Below are 11,636 nucleotides of genomic sequence, written 5' to 3'. Positions count from 1 at the left end.
ATTTCATGTCAAAGACCCCCCCCCCCCCAGCATTATATTATGTAATCTCAAAATATGTTGTTGCAGGAAGGGAGGGAGGGACCCCAGCATGCGTTCACTGGGAAATAATTATATATTCAAAGATTTGCGCACATTTTCACGGAGAAAAAGAGAAAAAAAAGAGACCCCCAGATTGATCTGCATATTAGTCTACGGACGGACCCCCAATTTAACCCATTCTGACCTGAGATCAGATTCATACGAGGTTTCCACTGGACACACACTGGTCTGATGAACCCATTCTGACCTGAGATCAGATTCTAGAAATGTCAGTCGTTCTTCGATTTTTCAAAAATAGCAGACCTACAAGCTCGTAGCGCGCCACTCGGTGGCGCGCTATGAGCTTGTAGATCTGCTATTTTTCAATAGCTAAAGCATAACATGATGCTGACACCAAAATGGGTTCCCGGTCAGAATGGGTTAATGCCATTTCTATAATATCTCTATAGGACCCCCCAATTTATATTGTGAAATCTATGTCAATTTAACTCTGAGAGTGTACAAATGGAACCAAATGGACCTGTTATATAGGGTCCATTTATTATGTGAGCTTGTAGATCGTCTATTTTCAGCAAGTGTATAAAATCAGCCATTATACGACATTATACATTTTAGTCGACTATAGATCAACTGTATAGATTTAGTCCACTATAAAGTCTTATGATATTTAATGGACTAAAACTAGATATATAAAACATTTCGGGTGACTGAAATGTGACTAAAGATATTACATTTTGGATTCAAAAGACATAATATGAGTCAAATCTATAAATGTGCTGTCCCAAATCAACACTGAACGGTCGTCCAGTCACTATACTCTGCACGCGCACGCACACACACACGCGCACGCGCGCGCACGCACACACACACACACACACACACTCTACCCTGTACAGTGTACAGGAAGTGTGCAGGCTGCAGACTGAGACAACAAAGGCATCATTTGCATGAAGAGGTATAGAGGGCGGAAACGAAACCACGGCAACTATAATTCTATCACACTGTGTATATACTGTAGTCAGCCAGTAAACCGTGCCGCGCGCACGCAACGCACGCACGCAACGCACGCACGCAACGCATGCACGCACGCACGCAACGCACGCAAGCACGCAACGCACGCACGCACACAACGCACGCACCAGTACCAGGGTTGTCAATACTAGGGTTGTCAGAACTAGGGTTGTCAGAACTAGGGTTGTCAGAACTAGGGTTGTCAGAACTATAGGGTTGTCAGAACTAGGGTTGTCAAAAAACAGGGTTGTCAAAACTAGGGTGGTCAGAACTATAGGGTTGTCAGAAACAGGGTTGTCCCGAACGAACAGATCGGGTGATCAAGAAATCGGGGACCGATCACGTCATTTTCAAATGATCGGAAGAACGGTATATCGGGACATACCCCTAAAGTATCAATATTACATAATCATGATATTATTAGACTGGAAACTGTGTCTGTGATATGGCATAAAAATCATTCTATAAATATCGGATGCTCAACATCGACTGATCGGAATCGGATCGGGAGCACAAAAAAAAAAACGTGAACCTGGACATCCCTATGGAAAACCACTATAGCAGACGAGTATACTATCACAGCGATATAGAGCTTTTGAACATTTATTTTAACCAAAGAAAATGCACTTTTCACCCTCTATACCTTTAACACATTTTGGGGCGGGAACCCTTTTTAGTGTTATGTTATGCTTTTTAGCTACTGAAAAATAGCAGATCTACAAGCTCATAGCTATGAGCTTGTAGGTCAAAAGGCTTCGTTAAGTCCTCCATAATTATTATGGTCAATGCCTGTGTGACAAGTGGGAGCGATTGGTGCAGGCAGTGAGGAGCTACGGCGGTGTTTCTGACAGACAGACAGACAGACACACACACAGACAGACAGACAGACAGACAGACAGACAGACAGACAGACAGACAGACAGACAGACAGACAGACAGACAGACAGACAGACAGACAGACAGACAGACAGACAGACAGACAGACAGACAGACAGACATTGACTGAATTACAGTATGACGATAGTAGAATGTTACTTAGTTACTTAGTGTTTTGACTATAGCCAAACACTGACGCTATATATTCTCTAACTTCTGGGTCGCCGGGCGGAAATGGGAAGCAAAAAAAAAGAAGCACAACTGCGGTCATCCTTTGGCAACTGTTCCTGCAGTGCCATAATCCTATGATTCAAATTTCAACGCGGCGTTATCTCTCGCACGCACGCACACACGCACGTGCACGCACACTCCATGAAACGGGTGATGCATGAGCTGAAGACAGACAGACGTGGGGGGGGGAGAGAGAGAGAGAGAGAGAGAGAGAGAGAGAGAGGAGAAGAGGTGTGAGAGAGAATGATGGAGGGGCGTGAAAGAGAGAGAGATACGCAACATGTCCCGAAGCCACTAAACACAGCTGCGCGCGTGTGTGTGTGCGCGTGCGTGCGTGCGCGCGTGCGTATCAAGGACACAGACCGACATGATGCTCCAAGCCTTGGTCCCCATAGCAACGGAACGGTCACATGACATTCTTTGATCTAAATCTTTTTTTGTTTTGTTCTGTCCAGAGTATATAGAAGTATAATGAAAGATGTCATTGCAGGACGTTAATGAACAGTTTGTTTGTTGTTTGTTTGCGAACGCAATATACAAAGTCTCCAAGGGTCACTTCACCCCTTTTGCAACCAGATCTTTTTTTTAATTATGTTTTTATGGGAGACGAGAAACACTTTCCTGGGGTTTTTTTTTTTTTTTTACATGGGTAAATATGTTTTTTTTTAAATATTTCAGTGTTTCACCAGTGTCCATGATGGACACTGGGGCTCACTTCCTTCCTGGACTACAATCCCCATAATGCTTTGGGTTCACTAGTGCTCCTCCTTGTGTATATAAGGGGGAGGGCCGTCTTATACTGAGACATCGCATTTATATAGTCCAAGGAAAATCAGAGAAGGAAGTGACACGGTCACGTGACTATGTGCTTGCCGCCATGACACTTTCATGGGAGCCAAAATGCACCGGAAGTGCACCGGAAAATAAATTCACCGGAAAAAAAATGCACCGGAAGTGACATGTATATACACAAAGCAGTGAATGGAGCAAGCTGGAACAGCTCATAAACAATCATTATTTATGCACCATTGTTTCTGTGAGTCATATAATCGGTTCAGGCACATTATGAAAGAAGACATGTCACGGTTTGCTTTCCAATCACTTGCTTTTCGATGTGCACAGAGTGCACAGTATACATCATTTAGCTATTGAAAAATGGCAGATCTACAAGCTCGTAGCGCGCCACCGAGCTTGTAGGTCTGCTATTTTTGAAAAATCGAAGAACGACTGACATTTTTTAGAATCTGATCTCAGGTCAGAATGGGTTAATCGGAACCAGTGTGTGTCCAGTGGAAACCTCGTATGAATCTGATCTCAGGTCAGAACGGGGTTAATATACCTTGATGATGTCCAGGAAGTTGAAAACCCTGAAATATCTATCGCAAGAGTTAAATTATTGTTAAAGATCTGCATTATAGGCGGCCTACTTAATTCACAAGAAGTCTTGTTTACCTGTTGTCTCTCCTATATATATATGGTATACAACATCAATACAGAATGAAATGGTATCGAACGATAACTAAATATTATTTATGTTTGGATCTGAGAGGCTATAAATGTCATCATTATTGGTGGTTCCGTGGCTCAAATGCAGAATCAATAATGGGCCTCGATATGGAAAGGGTTGAAAAATACGAAGGTACAGCTCTCTTCATGAAATGTGCGTGCGTGTGTGCGTGCGTGCGTGCATGTGTGTGTGTGTGTGTGTGTGTGTGTGTGCGCGTGCGCGAGTGCGTTGCTCTCTGAGCTCCGGATAGTGATCGGGGGCGTTTTTTGCATGATCTATTTCGGTCCACGGGCGGCGGCATATCTCTCACACACACACACACACACGAGCACACACACACACATGTGTGCACGCACGCACGCACGTAAACGCAAGCAAAACACGAGCGCACGCCGAGAAGATGAAAGAGCGTGAAAAAAGTTAGGGAACTAACTGGACTGAATATCCCGAGATTTTAGTCGACTAAATCTATATAGTTGATTTAGTATGGTGTATATACCATTGGCTTATAGGGGGCAGCCAATCATGACAGCAGAGGCTGTACAGGCCAGGCTTCACCTGGCGAAAACAACGTATAAACAATAAGCTATAATTATGATGACTAAAACCATGACTTAATATATCGACCATTTTGGCAACACATTAAAACTAGACTAAATTGTGGGACCGTACCTATGTTCCCTCAGCCCTATGTTCCCTCGGGTCCGCGTCAATATGCCGACGGTCCGATCGACAACCTACCTCAAACCCTCACCCTCACCCTAACCTCCCCCGGGGCAGACACCTAAACCTAACCACCCACCCTCTCCCGACCCCCAGCGCACCTCGGACCAATGCTCCTTCTGAGGGAACATAGGGCTGAGGGAACATATGAATGACCCCTAAATGGGAAGGGAGGAACTATATAGTGGACAAGACATCCAGCAGAATTCATTTTACACTTGGTTGCATGCTGGAAATAGCAGATCTACAAGCTCACAACGCGTCGCGCTGTGACATGTTGTATAAGCTTGTGGATTGGCTATTTTCAGCAAGTGTAAAATCAGCCATTGCGACGACATCATCAAGGCCCGGCCAAAATACATTTTAGTCGACCAAATCGACTGTAGATTCAGTCGACTAAAACTGAAAATGATATTTAGTTGACTAAAACTAAAATAAGCCAATTTGTTACCCAAACAAAAAAATTGGGATTGGTAGTCAAAGGCAGTGGTTCCCAAAGTGGGGTCCGGGGACCCCCAGGGGTACCTGAGGGAGTTCCAGGGGGGACCCATCTTTTTTTTTCATGTTCATAAAGTGCTAAAGTGTTTAAAGCAGTGGTTCCCAAACTTTTTCATGTCAAGGACCCCCAAATTGACACTACTTAGCCCGTGGACCCCCATTTGAAAAGATATGCCAGGGACCCCCATAAGAGAAGACGTACACATTTAGACGTCTACATTTAGACGTACACATTTAGACGTCTACATTTAGACCCCTGAGTGCCTCCCCAATGCCTCCCCAGTGTGCCCCCCGAGTGCCTTCCCAGTGCCTCCCCAGTGTGCCCCTGAGTGCCTCCCCAGTGTCTCCCCAGTGCCTCCTCAGTGCCTGCCCAGTAGGGCGGGTCATACTTTTTTTATTTTTGAAAATCAAAATGCTTGGGTGTCTATTTTGTGTGTTTTTTTCTGGAGAATTCAAATATGAAATTATTTTTTGGATAGGACAACTCTTACCTACATGAATTTGCATTTTTAAATCACTAATTGTACCCGTTCTACCTCATTTATAAGATTTAAAATCCAAAGGAAATTCTAACATGTGGGGTGTCTAAATTACTTGTTTTTTGATGGAGAATTCAAATATCACATTATTTGTTGGATAGAACAACTCTAACCTACATTATTTTGTACTTCTAAGTTGCTTATTTTGCCCGTTTTAACCTCTTTTTAGGATTTTCAAAGACATAAAGGACATCATTTATATTGTCAAATCAAAGTCAAATCAAATTTACATTTATTGACAATTCAAGTGCATGTATATATCACTGGATAAAAGTACAATGATCAATCATCACTTTCTGAACTTTACAAGGTTGAATAAGTCCTGCTTTGACTCAGCTTTAGACATCAGCCTCCTGCTGGTCTCCTGAGCCCTGATTCCTCCATCCCTCTTTTCCAGAGAAGTAAATAGCAGAAGCCTCAGTCACCATTTTGACCACCCTCTCAATGCTTTGAGTGTGGCAAGGCCAGTTGGGCACCTCCATGGGGGTGTCGATGAAGTTCTTAATCTCTGAGGTGCAGGTGAGAGGTGGCTCTGAAACACCTTCTGACCAGCGAATCAATCCACCAATGCTGGAAGCATCATGATTGATCTCAGGTGTACTTCTGGATCTTACAGAGTTGTCTCCCAGCTGAGTGTCTGGGTCTCCTTCTCCCCTGATGGCCAGGATTCTCTCCACCCCCTCAATCCTCTCCTTCTGATCCTTCGAGCACAGTAGTGTTTGGAGGATGGCTTCACTGTGGGCATACCAAGCAGATCTTGTAACAGTTGGCATCACAATGTTCAATACCTGCTTCCTCTGGGACTTGAGACAGTCCAGCTGAAACAGTATGTGCCTAGGCCCTTCAATCCAGGACTCCTTGACCTTCACATTGAACCAACAGGGATAATACACTCCAATTATGTATTCAACAATGTCCTTCAGTTTTGTCAGATTTTTTCCTTTCAGTCCATGCTTTGACACCCAGATCCTGAGAAGTCTGTTTGCTGTGGTGAGCCAGCGGCTGTGGTTTACTGGCCCGGCAGGCCAGTGGCAGGTTGACTTCAGTGTGTGTACTGTACTGACTGACTGACCCCAGGCCAGTGGCAGGTTGACTTCAGTGTGTGTACTGTACTGACTGACTGACCCCAGGCCAGTGGCAGGTTGACTTCAGTGTGTGTACTGTACTGACTGACTGACCCCAGGCCAGTGGCAGGTTGACTTCAGTGTGTGTACTGTACTGACTGACTGACCCCAGGCCAGTGGCAGGTTGACTTCAGTGTGTGTACTGTAGTAGGGACAGTAAACCACAGCCGCTGGCTCACCACAGCAAACAGTCTTCTCAGGATCTGGGTGTCAAAGCATGGACTGAAAGGAAAAAATCTGACAAAACTGAAGGACATTGTTGAATACATAATTGGAGTGTATTATCCCTGTTGGTTCAATGTGAAGGTCAAGGAGTGCTGGATTGAAGGGCCTAGGCACATACTGTTTCAGCTGGACTGTCAAGTCCCAGAGGAAGCAGGTATTGAACATTGTGATGCCAACTGTTACAAGATCTGCTTGGTATGCCCACAGTGAAGCCATCCTCCAAACACTACTGTGCTCGAAGGATCAGAAGGAGAGGATTGAGGGGGTGGAGAGAATCCTGGCCATCAGGGGAGAAGGAGACCCAGACACTCAGCTGGGAGACAACTCTGTAAGATCCAGAAGTACACCTGAGATCAATCATGATGCTTCCAGCATTGGTGGATTGATTCGCTGGTCAGAAGGTGTGTCAGAGCCACCTCTCACCTGCACACTAAACACCTCAGAGATTAAGAACTTCATCGACACCCCCATGGAGGTGCCCAACTGGCCTTGCCACACTCAAAGCATTGAGAGGGTGGTCAAAATGGTGACTGAGGCTTCTGCTATTTACTTCTCTGGAAAAGAGGGATGGAGGAATCAGGGCTCAGGAGACCAGCATGAGGCTGATGTCTAAAGCTGAGTCAAAGCAGGACTTATTCAACCTTGTAAAGTTCAGAAAGTGATGATTGATCATTGTACTTTTATCCAGTGATATATACATGCACTTGAATTGTCAATAAATGTAAATTTGATTTGACTTTGTCAATATAAATTATGTCCTTTATGTCTTTGAAAATCCTAAAAAGAGGTTAAAACGGGCAAATTATGCAACTTAGAAGTACAAAATAATGTAGGTTAGAGTTGTTCTATCCAACAAATAATGTGATATTTGAATTCTCCATCAAAAAACAAGTAATTTAGACACCCCACATGTTAGAATTTCCTTTGGATTTTAAATCTTATAAATGAGGTAGAACGGGTACAATTAGCGATTTAAAAATGCAAATTCATGTAGGTAAGAGTTGTCCTATCCAAAAAATAATTTCATATTTGAATTCTCCAGAAAAAAACACACAAAATAGACACCCAAGCATTTTGATTTTCAAAAAAAAAAAAAGTATGACCCGCCCTACTGCCCAGTGTCCCCCAGTGTCCCCAATAGCAATACAAGAGCAATAATACAAATTAATCTTAATGTATTAATCTTATTAATTAATGAATCTAATTAATTAATTAATCAAAACTGCGGCCTGTGCCCAGCACCATGCCAAAGCTTTTTCCTGCAGGAAACACTGCTTGTGGTTGTAAATATATTGTTATCCGTGTTGCGAGGATGAGGGGGTACCTGGAAAAATATCTACCCCAAAAGGGGTACCTGGTCCGAAAAAGTTTGGGAACACCTGGTCTAAGGGTTTAATTCTCAACTGTTCTGGATCTCATTATTTTTTCATCACAAGTTATGAGCTTTCTATCTATAGCACCCTCTGCTGGAACACTCCATCATCGCAGTTCCTGTTTACACTGAGCATGTGCAAACCTCCCGCAGGAGCCTATAGGCCGCGCCTCTCATGTGCACCATCCTCTTTATTCATTCTATAGGGTTTTGGTATAAATGTCAGAGACGTCGTCAGCATATACTTATATGTGCTTTCATAAGTCGTTCATATTATGAAAGCAAAAAGATTAAGAAACAGACAAGCGTCCTGGATCATATATTATAGCCACGTCCATGACGTTTGTGTAATGAACCAACCGTTTGTAAATCTGTCAAGACTTGAGCGAGTTATATATGACTGTTTTAGTCTGAGCCAGGCCATAGTGGGTGAAAAGAACACACCCCTTGAGACTAAACCACACCCATCAGAGGTGTGACTTCCATAGGTACCCAGGTACTTTTAAATACCTAGAGGTACCTATGGGTGTCAGGCCGGCAGAAAGGAATTGAACCCCACCGTAGAACATACTTATACTGTAGGATATTATAGGACTGCAGCCAAGATGGCCGCCTGCAGCATCGAGAGCATGTTTTAATTCGCTGTGCAACAAAAAAATAAAGCCTTTTCCGTCTCTCTCCGCCCCTCACTCCAACCTCTATGCTCTTCCTGTGGAATATAAAACTAAACGGTGGAACGTGCGCACGGACACACACGCGAACACGCACGCACGCAGTCACGCACGCACACACACAAAAGAAAGGATGTCACCCAGTGCTTTGCACCTGTATATAACTGTGATGCGACAGATTCAAACCCTTTGATTCTGAGTCTTCTCCCTTTGTGTATACGTATATGTATAGACGCTCTCTACAAAATGTGGAAATTGTCCTCCATTGATTTGAATTGTTGGAGGCGTTACCTTTTGGGCTAGTTTTCCAATTACTTTTTGTTTTTGTCTTATTTTTCTCTCTTTGTATTAGTAGCTCTCTCTCTCTCTCTCTCTCTCTCTCTCTCTCTCTCTCTCTCTCTCTCTCTCTCTCTCTCTCTCTCTCTCTCTCTCTCTCTCTCTCTCTCTCTCTCTCTCTCTCTCTCTCTCTCTCTCTCTCTCTCTCTCTCTCTCTCTACTAAAGCCTGCATGGACGAAAACGTAAACATCATAGAAAGACTCAGATATGACTGAAGCGAAATGGAATTTCAATCAAAAACGCCTAAATCAAAATGCGTCAAAAATGTCAAAAGCAACACCGTAAACATCATATAAAAGACTCAAATATGACTGAAGCAAAATGGAATTTCAATCAAAAACGCCTAAATCAAAATGTGTCAAAAATGTCAAAATCAACACCGTATAAACGTAAACAACATATGAAAGACTCAAATATGACTGAAGCGAAATGCAATTTCAATCGAAAACGCCTAAATCAAAATGTGTCAAAAATGTCATATAAAAGACTCAAATATGACTGAAGAGAAATGGAATTTCAATCAAAAACGCCTAAATCAAAATGTGTCAAAAATGTCAAAATCAACACCGTATAAACGTAAACATCATATAAAAGACTCAAATATGACTGCAAACGAAATGGAATTTCAATCAAAAACGCCTAAATCAAAATGCGTCAAAAATGTCAAAATCAACACCGTAAACAACATCATATAAAAAACTCAAATATGACTGAAGCGAAATGGAATTTCATTCAAAAACGCCTAAATCAAAATGCGTCAAAAATGTCAAAATCAACACCGTAAAAACGTAAACATCATATATAAAAGACTCAAATATGACTGAAGCGAAATGGAATTTCAATCGAAAACGCCTAAATCAAAATGTGTCAAAAATGTCAAAATCAACACCGTATAAACGTAAACATCATATAAAAGACTCAAATATGACTGCAAACGAAATGGAATTTCAATCAAAAACGCCTAAATCAAAATGTGTCAAAAATGTCAAAATCAACACCGTATAAACGTAAACATCATATAAAAGACTCAAATATGACTGCAAACGAAATGGAATTTCAATCAAAAACGCCTAAATCAAAATGTGTCAAAAATGTCATATAAAAGACTCAAATATGACTGAAATGAAATGGAATTTCAATCAAAAAAACGCCTAAATCAAAATGCGTCAAAAATGTCAAAATCAACACCGTAAACAACATCATATAAAAAACTCAAATATGACTGAAGCGAAATGGAATTTCAATCAAAAAAACGCCTAAATCAAAATGCGTCAAAAATGTCAAAATCAACACCGTAAAAACGTAAACATCATATATAAAAGACTCAAATATGACTGAAGCGAAATGGAATTTCAATCGAAAACGCCTAAATCAAAACCGCCGCTCTTTCTTCCATCTATTCTCTTAGACCTTATCTCCGTCTGCATCTCTCTTCCCCCCCTCCCCCCCCCCCTCCTCTCTCTGTGTCTGAGAATTATCAGACAAAAAGGAGAGAGCAGCCCAATTGAATGTGTAATGATGGCGATTATGAAAAAATATATGAGGTCCCTTTTCCATGTCCTCCTCTCGGCTGTGAAATCACTTCGTCTTCTAAAAAAAAAAAGAAACCTCGCATGCAGACTTCACCTAAAAGATACCACGAGCGAGCTAGTCGTGTGTGTGTGTGTGTGTGTGTGTGTGTGTGTGTGTGTGTTTTTTGTTTTTAACCCATTTTAGGCGAGGACCCCTTTTTAAGTAACACACAGCTATGATAATCTAACACGCTCATCATTATCAATTTGTTTGGTGCAGCTGTGCATTGCTTTTACTATAACCTGCCCGATGTCCGTGAAACAATCTATGTCAAACTCGAGTTTATAGGTATTAAACCCCATCCTGTGCTAATCACGAGAACACGAGAAATTAACCAGAATCGAATACGTTTAAAATGTACCGCCGGTCGCTTCCCGGCCGCTTCCCCTCCGTCGTTATATATAGGCAACGTTGTGTGACGTCATTAAAATCCCAGAACGACCTTGCACATACATGCAACGCGTTATCTTATAAAGCGGCATTTTTTCCACGGAAATTGAGGCTCAGATGAGGTGAGGGACGATGTTAAAACACTCTTTTTTTCATGGTAAAGTTTTTCATGGTAAAGTAATTTTCCCTTAGTACCACACGCTACATATACCTTGTCTTACTGTATGTTCTCATATAGTCAAAACCCACGGAGAGCGCCGTAGATTAAAGTGTTATAGTCTGGATTTTCGGTGGTGAGGTGACCGCACCGAACTATGATTTTCGCTGAAGAGCAAACCACCACCACCACCGCCCCCCAGCCCTTCTCTCTGTTTTTTTACTCACCACCGCTCAACGTTATTTACTTATTTCAGCTCCGGTGCAGGTCACCTCACCACCGGAGAGCGGTGGTCACCTCACCAACCGAATCCAGACTATGAATGAGCCCTATATAACTCTATAGCCCATGGTGCTGGACAAAA

This window comes from Protomyctophum bolini (assembly GCF_963924005.1).
Source record: "Protomyctophum bolini genome assembly, contig: SCAFFOLD_245, whole genome shotgun sequence".
NCBI classification, from domain to species: Eukaryota; Metazoa; Chordata; class Actinopteri; order Myctophiformes; family Myctophidae; genus Protomyctophum; species Protomyctophum bolini.
This window is presented reverse-complemented; position numbering follows the sequence as displayed.